This window comes from Hevea brasiliensis, unplaced genomic scaffold (assembly GCF_030052815.1).
Source record: "Hevea brasiliensis isolate MT/VB/25A 57/8 unplaced genomic scaffold, ASM3005281v1 Scaf1, whole genome shotgun sequence".
Classification (NCBI taxonomy): domain Eukaryota; kingdom Viridiplantae; phylum Streptophyta; class Magnoliopsida; order Malpighiales; family Euphorbiaceae; genus Hevea; species Hevea brasiliensis.
In genome coordinates, this window is record NW_026614585.1 from 1,549,580 (window position 1) to 1,565,058 (window position 15,479).

Here is a 15,479-nt window from a genome sequence, read left to right on the forward strand (position 1 = left end):
TAGCAACCCTAAACCAGGGGAAAACTTTATGAAATAATTTTTGGGACCTCAGGGAATGATTATTGGGGTTCCCATGATAATAGAATGTTAAGAAAATACCAGGAAAATTTAATCAAATAGTACAGACAATTTTGGTCTGTTAAGCCAAACGGAGGGCATTTTGGTCATTTCGTCTTTAGAGATGATTTTTGGCCAACTTGTCCAGTTAAATAAATAATTTATATGACATAAAATGTGAATAAATATTGTTAAAAATTTAATTGGAATTAAATAGGCAAGAAAAGGGTGGAAAATGAGAGAAATTGGACTTGTGACATCATAATGATGTCATCATAATCCTCCCACCCAATCAAGTGTTTACACATGGCACAACTTTATTTAAAAAGACTAAATGGGCAGAAAAATGAAGAAAAAAATCAAAAGCTCCTTATCTCCTTCTTCAAGCCGAAACCTCTCTCCCATGTCCACCATGGCCAAGCTTTACAAAGCTTGATTTTCTTGGTTCTCACCCATTAAAGCCTAAGTTTCCCAATACAAAAACTTGTTCTTTCATCTTGGTGAATTTTTTGGGAGCAAAAAGAAGTGAAAAAGAAGAACCCTAGCAAGTTTGAATTTCACTCCATTAGAGGTTAGTGACTTAACTTGCTTTTCTCTTTCAATTCATATTGAAGGAGTATGAATAAGTGTAAATTTGCAAAGAAATTTAATAAATATCATGTGTATGCCTATCCTATAATTTCAGCAGCCTTGGATATAGTGAGGTTTTGAGGATTTCATGGAACTAGAAATGGTAGTATGGCTGCCTTAACATTAGTCTCTTAAGTGAAATGATGAAATGCAAGTTAAATGCATGATTTGAGATGTTAGGGTTAGGGTTTGGGTATAAAATGAAGACTTTGATCATGTAATGGTGAAAGTGAGTTTTAATGGTCAATTAGTGACCATTTGGTTATGTGTAAATAAGAAATGAAGTGGTTTGTATAGTGGGAATTGAGGTTAGTGTGGCTGCCCTTGGTGACCTGCAGGACTAGGCATGAGTCTAGTAGGTTTGGGCAGCAACAACTGGAGTTGTAGAAGTTCAATTGATGCAAGGCTAATTGGACATAAAACTAGACACATAATGGCACAACTTTGGTGAAGAAAACATGCCCATAAAACCAAACCAAGTTGACTTGAAGATTGCCTTAATCTAGGTGACCTGCAATCTGCCTGGGTAAAATAACCAAATGAACAGTGTTTAGTCATTTGGTCATAACTCAGTGTAGAAAGGTCCAATTGACCTGAAATTTTACCAGCAACAAGCTGAGATATAGACCTACAATTTTCATGAGAAACCTAACCCAAATTATGACTATAACATATTCAAAAAGTGACCTGCAGTCACTACCCAAAATACTATAGATTTGGTCAGTCCAGAAAATCTAGAAAATTTGTAATCTGGTCAGTTGTGGTTTTTAAGCCATAACTTGAGCTACAAAACTCCAAATGGAGTGATTCAAAAAAAGAAATGTAACTAGACAAAATAAGAAACAACTTTCATGTTGACCACTTTGCCAAATTCCCATGTAAAAATGACTAATGGAACAGTAAATACAAAGCTTGAAATCTGAAAATTTTGAACAATTAACATTAAGCTTAGAAATGGTATTGGCAACCAATACCAACAATTTTAGAATGCAAAATGTGGTATGTTGGGAGTATTAAAATCAATGTACTTATTGTCTATGCAAAAGTCAACATTTTAGTTGACTAATGAAATGAATAGTAACACCTAAACTTAAATTTCAAGAATTGTATAAATTAAGAGTGTAATATACTCTAGTACACCTAGCAAGATTGGTTTGGATAGGTTGGCATACCAATAGGGTTCTGTTAGCAGTACTGCATATGGCTTCATGCCATTCTGTGTTTTATGGCCTCACGTGCCATTCTGTGACATAATAGCCTTTGGCTATGTTGATTGAGTTGTTATACTTGGGTTTTATTCCTGATAATTATTACAGCTTATTAGCTATTCTGTTGCACACCGGGAGACACAATGTGATCGATGGTGTGATGGTCTGAGGTACTTAGTACCCAGTGCCAGTTTACCCATTTATCCAGTTCAATCGACTAGTAGGGGTTACTTGAGCAATGATAATAAATCTTACCAAATTTTAATCGAATAATACTGCAATAAATATCAGAAATTAAATCTACCAAAAATGTAAACATACATTCTACATACTTACTTTATTTTAGTTATTTTATTTTATATTGTCACCACTAAGCAGAATTGCTTAACACGTCACTTTTGCCACGCGCAGGTACTGGAGACGTAGCTGGGAAGCCCAGCAGACATCAGATCGGGTGAACTTTCAGAGCTGCATACTGAGTCCAGAGTCACCTCACATCTGCAGTGCACTTGGTAGGACATTAGGACTTTGGGTGGCATTTTGTATTTTGCATTTTGTATTAGTTTTGGATTGTAACTATAAACTCTTGAAATTATTTGATAATGTAAATATATGAAATTTTATGTTATTGAAATTTTCTGTATATTATGTTGAAAAATGAAATGTTGAGAAATATACATGAATGTGATTTGAATAGTGATGTGAACAAAAATATTGAAAATAGTGTGTAAATTTGGAGATTGAGTTGAGATGCGTGTATATTGGAGTTCTGGATTTGAAAACTATATTGGAAGTGTCTTTTAAACAGATTCAGAAGAACTGTTTTTCCAATTTACAGCCGGCACTCTGCTGGATTTTCATTAAAATTTGCAAAAAATTCACATCAATCAAAAATTGTAAATAAATAAGTAAAAAGGGTAAATTAAATTGAAATATGATTTAGTGCTCCAGCACACTGTGTGTCATATCTTGCTCGGCTACACTGTAGATGGGTAAGGGGTGTCACATTTATGGTGAGGAAGGGAGGAGATATCAAGCTTTTAAGGGTTAAAAATGGTGGAATAGTGAGAGAATGAGAGAGGAAGAGAGTGGCGGCATCCCATGAGGAAGAAGAACCACAAATAAATTTCTTTATTTTGTTATTTTTATGTGTATTTATCCCAAATTGACTTAGTAAAATTAAGTAAATAATTGATAATTATTTATTGAGTCATACATGATGTCATCCATGACTATGTCATTATTCTTTATTTTCTTTTGTTTTCTTTTCTTTTCTTTTTCTCCACTTCCTCAATTTAATTATATATTTCACAATTTTGATTTCTCACATTTTATTGCATAGTTAGGTCATGAGTTACCTCTAGGGGTGAATTGACTAATTTGCCCCTCGCCAGTCTGATCCGGTTTATCAATAATTCTGTATTTCTTCCTAAACCCTGACCTAATTATTTGATCTGGTTCTCTACCTTTTTCTGTGATTTTCACATTTCCCCTAGCTTCGCAATTTTTCTTAGGCCTACGGTGTTATAATGTCTCGTACAAAATTAGAGTTTAAACTGATCTTGCAGTCACTTTCCGGTGCGATCACCCATCACTGTGACCCCCGGCTCATTTAACCTTTTACGTTCTATTTTTCTGATCTGTAATTAACCTTCTGGTAATCACTATTAATTTTTTTCAGGGCTTTTCTAAGTGACTTAAATATAATTCTAATCCTCTTTATTGTCCGGACTGACACTGGTCACCGGAACAGTGATTTGCACAGGAGTATGCATATAGGGGTGTTATAATTATAATAATATATTTTATTATTTTAATATATAAATTTAAAACACTTCAATAAGATAATTTTTTTCTTTTTTTTTGGATTCTATATTTCAATAAATAATAAGATGTGATTATTTTTCAAAAAAGAAATAACTTATTACATTTTTTTATTGATATTTAAAACTTTCCTCAAAATTTCTTTTTTCTTTTTAACATACGCACTTCCTTGATTTTGTTTGTGAAAATAGAGAAATAAGAGGAGAAAATTATGATAGTTCATGTATACAAAATAATAATGGGACAAATGATTAATGAAACTAAATTATATGGACTAATTTTTTTTCAAAATATATAGACTAACTAATTAGTTTCACTAAAATAGAAGGACTAAATAATAGTTTCACTAGCATTGACTAATGAAAAAATTAATAGAGAAATTAATAACTAATGAAAAAATTAATGAAGAAATTCAATAGTTTAGTGAAATTAAAATATAAAAACTAAATAGTGTATTTTTTCAAATTATAAAATCAACTAGTTAGTTTCATTAAATATAGGGATCAAATAATAATTTTCCTATAGAAAATTCTTATACACATTTTTACACTCAGTATATCAAAAATCAACTAATAATGTGTTATATTGGAATCTACCATATTTTATAGGAGGACCCATTATTATATTAGTGATGTATCAATTCTTAATTAGATGATTAGTGATGTATCAATTCTTAATTAGATGAATATATATGTATATATATATATATATATATATATATATATATATATTGATTTGGCTATTAAGTTACAAGTAGATTAGTATTTAGTTTAACTTATAAGTTAAGAAAACTACTTAAAATAAGTTAGAAGTTATAAGTAAAGTACTACTTACTTATAAATTATCTACTTATTTTAAATTTACTCTTTGGCTAAATAAAAGATTATATTATCCTAATAACTTTTAAAAATATCAATGCTATCCTCAATTTAACAACCATAACACTCAATTATATATCCTTTTTTAGTCATTTTGATAAATTAAATTACTTTTAATTGCTTTTTAACTAAATACTTAAATTATTTAAAAATTAATTTTAAATAGTTTTACCAAATAATTAATTATTTAATCCTTAAATTTTACACTATTATACTTTAGTTTCTAGATTTTGAGAAATAAATTATTTAATCCCTTTAATTTTAATATATAAAATAATTTATATCTGTAATTTAATATTTACATAATTTTATCCATTGATAAAAGAATTAAATTATTTTATATATTAAAATTATAGGGACTGAATTATGATATAGCATAAAATTTTAAGGATTAAATAATTAATTTTTAAAATCTAGTGATTAAAATGTAATATATTATAAAATTTAAAAATTAAATAATTAATTTCTCAAATTTTAGATATTAAAATGAATATAAGGCAAAACTTAAAGACCAAGTCGTAAATTTCTCTTAATTTAATAATTTGGTTTAAATCCAAAATACTCATCCTTAACACAAATATATATATATATATATATATATATAAAATAAAAAGCAATTTTTGGAATGCAAAAAAAGAAAGCTATAAATCAAACAATACATTAATTATTGTCTCTGTATATCATATTTTTGTCATTATAATATTTCAATTTTATTACATTATTCTTCTTGATTTATGTTTTCATAAATAAATTCACACTAAAATTTGGTGATTCATAAGTAAATAAAATCACTCTCAAATATAATTAAAGAAAAAACAATTTAAGCCAAAATTAAAAAATTCATAAAAAATCAAGTCCTTGCATTTTATTTGGAAATGAGATGTGTTGAGGGCTTGGAATTATTGATTATTCCCTTAAATATCTCTGTTTGATCATAAAACTTATCTAAAATCGTACTTTTTATTTAAGCCAATTGAATTTGATTGACCATCAAATTAATTTTTGAGTCAATTTTTTTAAAAAAAATTTATTAGTAACATGAACTTAATAATATTTCAAACTCTAAATTAATACGGCTTGATAAAAAAAATTAAAAAAAAAAATTAGTAAGCCACGCCTTTCAAAGTTACATCACATGTATGGTTAACCATTGTTATAGGATATGTACTATCATAGCAATATAATGCCAATTTGAGTTGGATAATAATTAAAAACAAGGAAGATAGAAGAGAAAGAAAACTAATAATAGAATGAGTATGATGTCCAAGTTCCAATGAATGTGAGATTTGTCCAGATTCAATGTACTTTTCCTATCTCTACACCTGAATTAGTAAAGCAAATCACATGTGTTATAATATTTTGTAGTTAGTGATGTCCTAAATATAGTCAAAGTACTGAATTCAATTGTTTTCCATTTTTTATTTTTTAATTGAAGCTTTTTTAAAGATTTTAGCCAAATATTTTTAAGTGTGTAAATATAAATTTTATAGGTAGCTTAACTTAAATAAATGCAAAATGTCATCTATTTTTAATCATAAAAATAATATAATAAGTGGCTATGCCACAGAGAAAGAGTAATGGTACATTCATTTTCATAATGTGATCATGTCATGAAGACTATTACATGTATATTAAGAATTTCAAGGTTCGTTTTATGATCTTATTAAATGATATATTAATAATTGAAAGTCAAAAAAAATATGTGAATGAGATAAAAAGATGACTTTCATTTAATTTTGAGATAAAAAATAATAGTGAAGATATATATATCCTTGAAATTAAGATTTTGAAGGATCACTTAAAAGAAGTTATTGACTCTTTCACAAAAGTCATACATATCAAGGAAATTCTGAATGATTTAATATGTAAAATTATAAATCCATAGATACTATTATTTCTAAGGTAAAGCATGCGTCATAAATTACGTGATGAGATTTCATAAGAAAATGAATTAATGAGTGAAACTTTTTATGTGAATGCGGATAGAAGCTTAATGTATGTTACAATGTGTATAAACATTAAAAAAAATTAAGATTAGGAAACAATCAAAATCATCCCAACCTTAAAAGTGAGATTATAACAATTACTCATTGTTTGTTTTCTTGGATTAAAAAAATTAAGAATAATAATTTTAAAATATTATCAATATAATATTATAAGAATATATTTTATTATTTTAATATATAAATTTAAAACACTTCAATAAGATAATTTTTTTTCTTTTTTTTTTGGATTCTCTCTTTCAATAAATAATAAGATATGATTATTTAAAAAAAAAAAGAAATAACTTATTACATTTTTTTTATTGATATTTAAACTTTCCTCAAAATTTCTTCTTTTTTTTTTTTTTAACATGCGCACTTCCTTGATTTTGTTTGATGTAGGCTTGATTAGGTCTTTTCAAATAAATAAGTTTCCAAATAAGGATAATATTAGAAACGGCCTTTGCTAAATGAGAAAAAAAAATTATAACATTTATATCTATTCTTTTTATAATAATTTTTTTTACCATATTTTGTATCAAATTACAAACTACAAAGAATAAAAAAGTCTAATTTACAACACATTGTAATAATATCCTAATTAAATTAAACATATGATTAAATTTTAATTTAAGAGCAACAGAGATAATTATTTTCATTAGTTTAATCAAATATTGCATATTACATATCCTTTTAAATTATAAATTTAGTATCAACTCTTAGTTTTTTAGAAATATGAATAATAAAATATTTTATCCCTATTGTATTTAATATTATTTAACAGAAACCATAAAAATAATTCTCCTATTTTTGTTCCCTTATTTCACTATTTTTATGGTTATGAATTTTGGTTATAACCACTAACCTCATAGAATATTCATTTTGAATCCTATCACACAATTTCAGATCGAATTATAATTTGAATTTCATGAAAATATATCAAAATATGAAAAAATTCATGTTCCTATCTGATCAATTTTATTTTCATCTTTTATTAGTGATAAATTTTTTTTATAAAAAAAAATGAGTTACATTCTACATATAATTAAATTTAGTTTAAAAATTAATAGCAAATGAAAATTATATGTCTCTTAATTAGTTAAAATTTTAATATTATGAACCTTAATACTTTAACACTAATTTATTAAATATTATTTATTTTTTTAATTAAATTTTTATTTCAATAATATATTTAATAGGGAAAATAAAAAATTGTCCCTTATGGTTAGTTTTTATGGTGTTTAGCAACAACATATATATACGTTCCTTTGTATACGATCCTTATATCATTGAGAACAAAATTTTTAAATGGTTCTCTTATTTTATGGAGACCATATATTTTTTATCGTCCCAAAATATTATTAATAGGGACGATTAATATAATTGTCCCCAATTATTTAAGAAAAATATTTTTGAAAATCATTAATTTTAAATTGTCCCCTAATATGATCCTTTATTCTCACTAATTTTGTAGTGAAGGCCAGATATTTGCAATGCTGCTAATCAATAGATATCAATTCAATCTTAGGCAAGTACGTTAAAAAGCAAAAAAAGATGATACTAAGATATCTATAGGGCACAGCTGAATGTTTATTAAATTATCAATGAAGTGATTTGCAATTGAAAGCTTATACAGATGCTAACCAGTAAGGAAATTAATTTTAGAGAAAATCTATATCCAAATACGTTTTATTTTTTATATTATTAATTTAAATTTTAATATTTCACTTTTTACTAAAATCATTTCCAATACTTTTTTATGTAATTTTGATTATTAAAATCTATAACTTGAAACTATAATACTCTCATTTTTAATACTTTATATTTAATTTTTATATATCCAATTTAGATTTTCAACAAAATTATATTTTTTATCATATTTTTCAATTATTTTTATAAAAAAAATAAATTAATTAAAACATATAATTAAAATATATCATCACTTCATAAACAAATAAAAAAATTAAAATGCTATCATGATATGTTTATATTTAATTAGTTACATATTTGGACAATCAAGATACACAGCTAGTAATAACAAAAGATGTAATTAGGCTCCGATATCATTTTTTTTTTGTCCTTTTTATATAATTACATACAAATTAACAATGTAATAAGAAAATGTTTATATTATTTATTTTGATATTTAATATATCAATTATTACATTTTTTTAAATAAAAAATATTATAAATATAAATACATATTACATATTAGCTTTAGTTAAAAATAAATTCTGACTCAATCATTAACAATATTTTACTATTATTTGACTACTTGATTTTTTTTATTTGATGGAGATTTCAAACTTCAATATTTATCTCTTTTTAATATTATATGTATTGAGTTGTCATCCACGCACTAGTGACTTCAAATCAACTTGGACTTGGCACCCGACGCATCAACAAAGTGTTTAGCCAAGTCCAAGTGGTTTGGTTTATCTGCTCAGACATTGGACCCGCACAACCCCCAACAGCTTAGCATGACTGTCTTGGGGAAGGCACTACTTCCATCTTCTTTCATTTCTACTCCACAAAAGGAAGGAACCACTTCCATCTGCACCACCCACCATTTCAGCACTTGGCCTCGCTATTTTGTTATAAAAGAAAATTTATTATTTATTTTTTTCATTAAATTTTTTATTATTTAATATTAATTAAATTATTATTTAATTTTTATTTTAAAAAAATTAATTAATTGATTAGGTATTTTTAAAAAAATATATTATTATTTAAGTTTTTAATTTTAATAAAATTAATTAATTAATCTCTATATTTTAAAAAATATATTATTAGATAAAAATGAAATATTTGTTATATAAATAATATATTTGAATTCATATTTTTTTTAATTATTCAATTATTTTTATCTAATTTTTTGAATATTATTTTTATATTTTCTCTATTGAAAAATAATTTTATTTAGTTATTTAGAGATATAAGGGAAATGATTAACTTGTTTACCTAGAAAGTTTGATGAAAATAAAGAGAGAATAAAAGGAGGGGGATATGGATGTAGAAGAGAAAAAATATGAGAAGAGAGAAATAAGAGGAGAGAATTATAATAGTTCATGTATAAAAAATAATGATGGGACTAAATGATTAACAAAATTAAATTATATAGATTATTTTTTTTTTCAAAACAGGTAGACTAACTAATTAGTTTCACTAAAATAGAATGACTAAATAATAGTTTTATTAACATTAACTAAAGAAAAAATTAATGGAGAAATTAATGACAAATGAAAAAATTAATGAAGAAATTAAATAGTTTAGTGAAATTAAAATTTAGAAATTAAATAGTGTATTTTTTCAAAATATAAAATTAACTAGTTAGTTTTCGTTAAATGTAGGATCAAATAATAAGTTTCCTATAAAAAATTCTTATACACTTTTTTACACTAGTAAATAAAAAATCAACTAATAATGTGTTATATTGGAATCTACCATATTTTATAGTAGGACCCATTATTATTTTAGTGATATATATATATATATATATATATATATATATATATATATATATATATATATATATTCATTTTGCTTATAAATTGGTCAAATATACTTATTAGTATAAAGTCACAAGTAAATTAGTGTTTAATTTGATTTATAAATTAAGAAAACTACTTAAAATAAGTTAGAAGTTATAAGTAAAGTACTTCTTACTTATAAATTATTTACTTATTTTAAATTTATTCTTTAACTAAATAAAAGATTATATTATCCTAATAATTTTTAAAAATATCAATAATATCCTTAATCTAACAACCATAACACTAAATGATATATTCTTTTTTAATCATTTTGATAAATTAAATTACTTTTAATCGCTTTTTAACTAAACACTTAAATTATTTAAAAGTTAATTTTAAATAATTTTAGTAAATAATTAATTATTTATTTCTAAATTAATCTATAAGTAAAAATATATTTTTAGTCAAAAGATAAAAATAAGTAATCAAGTTAAACACTCTCATAGAATAGAGAATGATCATTATAATTTTATTCGGTCCTCTATTTTTTATTAGAAAAATTCTTCGTTATATTCATTTAAAAATTATAACTAATATATTATAATTTGAAATTAAATTATCAATTATAAATTAAAAAAAAAATTATGTTCTTTGGCTTCTGACTGTAAACTATCGTTTGAGTTTCAAAATTTTCATGTTTGTTTTGTAAAGAAATCAGCAAGAGTTGTTATTTCTATATGTTTGGTTTGATTGAGTGGGATCCTTTCCACCCTCTGTTCTCTATTATATCAGTGATGTATGATCAGTTTTTTTTTTTTTTTAAATATATATATCATATGATACACAATATAATATTTTTATATTAATATATATAAAAATATGAATAAAAAAGTGAATTTGTGGACAATAAAAATATTTTTAATTTTTATTTAATAGGCATATTATGAGTGGTTTTTAATCCATATAAAATCATAAATAATTTATTACTTATGAGAGAAAAATTAGTATTACAACAAATATATTTAAAACATAATAATAATAATAATAATAATAATAATAATAATAATAATAATAATAATAATAGTAATAGTAGTGGTAGGTTAAAAAATTAAAAAAATGCACATATATCATTAAAAAAAAATAACAACAGAATTTGTGAACTAAATAAAAAGTATATGATTAAATTTCTCACTATTTTATTTGAAAATATGTATATGTTTTTTATATTAAAAGATAATTAATATTATTATAAAAGCCTTAATTATATATTAACTAATACTATTTTGCATAAAAAAAAATACCATCATAAGGATTTAGATTATAATTTTGTTTATATTTCTTTATTAAATAAGAGATTTAATAATTAATAATTTCTCATAATATTATCCATTGCATTCATAACTATTATTATTATTATTATTATTATTATTATTATTATTATTATTATTATTATTATTATTATTATTATTATTATTATTAAAAATTAATAAAATTTTCAATACCATTTTATTATATAATTAACATTATAATCTAAAATATAATAATTTAAAAATAATAAATATTCTTAATCATAGAATTAGCTAAACAAATATGATAAGTAGTATTTTAAATTAAATAATTACATATAATATTTATTTATTGGCCTATTCAATTTGTATATGTTTTTTTATATTAAAAGATAATTAATATTATTATAAAAGCCTTAATTATATATTAACTAATACTATTTTGCATAAAAAAAATACCATCATAAGGATTTAGATTATAATTTTGTTTATATTTCTTTATTAAATAAGAGATTAAATAATTAATAATTTCTCATAATATTATCCATTGCATTCATAACTATTATTATTATTATTATTATTATTATTATTATTATTATTATTATTAAAAATTAATAAAATTTTCAATACCATTTTATTATATAATTAACATTATAATCTAAAATATAATAATTTAAAAATAATAAATATTCTTAATCATAGAATTAGCTAAACAAATATGATAAGTAGTATTTTAAATTAAATAATTACATATAATATTTATTTATTGGCCTATTCAATTTGAATAAAATACTTTTAATTTGAATAACTTTTTTATAATAAAAAAGAACTAAAGCTGGTGATGGTAGGCAGTCTACTTCACGTCTTTGACTTTTTCTCCGTCTTAAAGGAAATTATTGCCATTTTAAATGCGAGACAATTGGCCGTGTTTGGATAAGATTAAATAATGCTGCTAATTGTTCTCTTTACCCGTTATTTCAGCTGTGCCAGCGGCGACCACCCGCCGCTTCGCTGTCGAAACGGCTTTTTGTATTTGCGAACAGCCGTTTTGCCACCTCATCCAATGCCATAAATCCACGTGCCATCCTCATCCAATGCCATCTATCCACGTGCCATCTCATCCTTTCTTATTAACCCTGAAAATTATTGTTTAGCTGCTTAGCTTTGTTGTTAGAATTGTCATTTAGATAAACAGTTTTTACAATATATTAATTAAAAAGTAGTAAAAGATTAATTCAATATTAAATTTTATAAATTTTAATTATTAAAATATTTAAATAATATTTAATATAAATAAAATTTACAAAATTTTTTAAAATTTATTTATAAATTTAAAATTTAATATAGTACTTGATATAAATAAATTTCATAAAATTTTATAAAATTTATTTATAAATTTAAAATTTTAATATTTGATTTAAATAAAAATTTATTTAGAATTCTTGATATTCAATTACATAAAATTTATTTCAACTAAATGAAATTTCATTAAATTTGATAGAATTTATAAATAAATTTTAAATTTAAAATTATATATATTTCAAATGATAAAATTATTTTTTTATTATATATTATTTTATTTTATTTTATTTATTTTAAATATAAAATTCATTTCATTTCGTTTGAAATGAATTCTGTATTTAGTATAAAATATACAAAATAAAAAAAATTTATTTGTAAATGAATCTATCATATCATAGAATTCATTTGTAAATGAAATGAATTTTACTATGAAATTAACCAAATAAGGTCTTAAATAATAAAATAATTTGTTCAAATTATTTTTAATGACATTTAAAATAATTTTTTTAAAATCAATTTTTGCCCTCCTACTTTATTATTAGACAGGTATTTAATATGGTATTATAACAAAACTAATAATTTAACCTTTACATTTTGTAAAATGCATTATTTAGTTCTTAAAATTTGATTTTATTTTACACTTTCATTTATTCATTTATTTTTTACTACTTTACTGTTAATGATAAACATTTTTGTCTCTGTGTTTTTATCATTATAAATATTTTCATTCATATTTCCTCTTCATTATCTACACTTTTATCTCTCATCATCTTGATTAATGGATAAATTGATAAAAATGAATAGAAAGACTAAATAGTTAATAAAATAAAATGTAAAATAGTAAATTGTATATTTTAAAATATGAAAACTAAATAATTAATTTTAATATAATCGTGAGAATAAATAATAATTTAGGGTCTGTTTGATTGGTCTGTTGGGTATAGCTAACAACTGATGGTTGATAACTGTTGTTATTAGCTGACTACTGATAATTGATGATATTTAGTAAAACTTTTGTAACACTATGAATTTTTAAATAATTTTTTTATGCGTAGTAGTAAATTTTAAGTAGTTGGAGGGCCCTTGGAGGAGACAGATAATGTTGTTGAGATGTGAATTTGAGAATTGTGATTTGAGTTATTTTGCAGGTTGGGTAGGTTCTAGGTATAGGAAAAGTTCTGCTGACTTTTCGGTAAAACCTAGGCTGTCTTTGACTCTTTCAAAGTTTTGTTTTAAGTAAATATTAATCAGTTTGTAATGTAATTGTTTAAGTGAGCTGGACCAACCTTCCTTCTCCGCCCAGCCAACGCAATGACTTGTGAAAAACTGTGAGTAGATGTTGATTTTATTTATAATTTCAATATTATTATATTCAAAGTATGTTCATGCATCACTTATACATATATGTATGTAGTTAATATTAAGCACGCTTTATATTGCATTTTGTTCTTGATGATATTGCTGTGATTATTATTTTATGGTGATCTGGAGTTGTGTGTGTGAGTAGATGTGTATGTGATGCGTATATGGATATGGGTAGGACGGGTAGACGCAGCTGGAGTTTGACTCGCTAGGACCCGATCCTTATTATGAATAAGTCGAGATAGATACGGCTTTAAGTTGATCTCGTTGGCCCCCTCATTTGGATTTTAAGAGAAAGTCCGGTTTTGAATTGATATCGCTGGCAGAGGTTAGAACTAACAGAGTTGTATAGGGATCAACTCATATATATATATATGTGACACACGGCTGTGAGTGCTCCAAATTACTTTTTGATGTGATTATGACTTGATTTATTTGAAATATGTGAAGATGATGCATTTTACTCTTATGATGCACTAGACATAGATAGTTATAGAAATTGTAAGTAAAATCAATATCTCGCTCTATGAGTTGAACACTCACTCCTGTCCACCCATTTTTTCCAGGTTACAAGAGAGTTTATTATTGTGTTTAACCTGCTTCTTACCTCGTAGGTCTACTAGCTGTTATTTCCGTATTTTGTATTATTAAATTTGAATTCTAGATCTCCGCATATGTAGAATTATTTTATTTAGCTTAAGACTATAAAATTAATTATTTTTTGGGTTGTAAACTTATTAATCTATATATGTGTAAATGTGTGGATGGATGGCTTATTGGATGAGGGAGTTGGACTCCCATTTGATTTTGTATTGATCTGTGAATGATTGTAAGGTTGAGTTGAGCTTCCCAAATGATTTTATTTTGATATTACAGGTCGGATGAGTTAAGAACTCCCTGTTTGATGGTCAATGTTATGGCTGGACTCTGTCCGGTTGATTTTTTGAAATTGAGCTCAAAATATGGGTTTCATGGATGGGTTAGAGATTAGTTGAGCTTACCACAAATTTCAGGAGTCTTATGCTGACCCAAGTTCTAGTGCCAGTCCAGCCCATAATTTGGGTCGTGAAAATTATATTTAGCTATTATTGTTGATATATAAAATTATTATTAAGGGTGTACATTATATAATTATTAATTTAATATATTATATTATTTATTTTATTATTAGATAAATATATAATTATTGGTTACGTTATATCATTTATTTATTATTTATTTTACTATTTTATCATTGTTTATCAATATTAAGTTATAAGATTTGATATTCTAATGAGTAATAATAGCTACCTTATAAAAGTTATTTTTACATAATTAAATAGTATAATCTATTTTTATATTAAAAAAATAAAGTACTCAAACAAATTTAAAATTTCTCAGAAATTTATCTATAAAATTTATGATTTTAAGATTACTTTTCTCAAACTTATAGAACGAAGATGCATAAAATAAATTTGACCAAAAAATGTAAAATAAA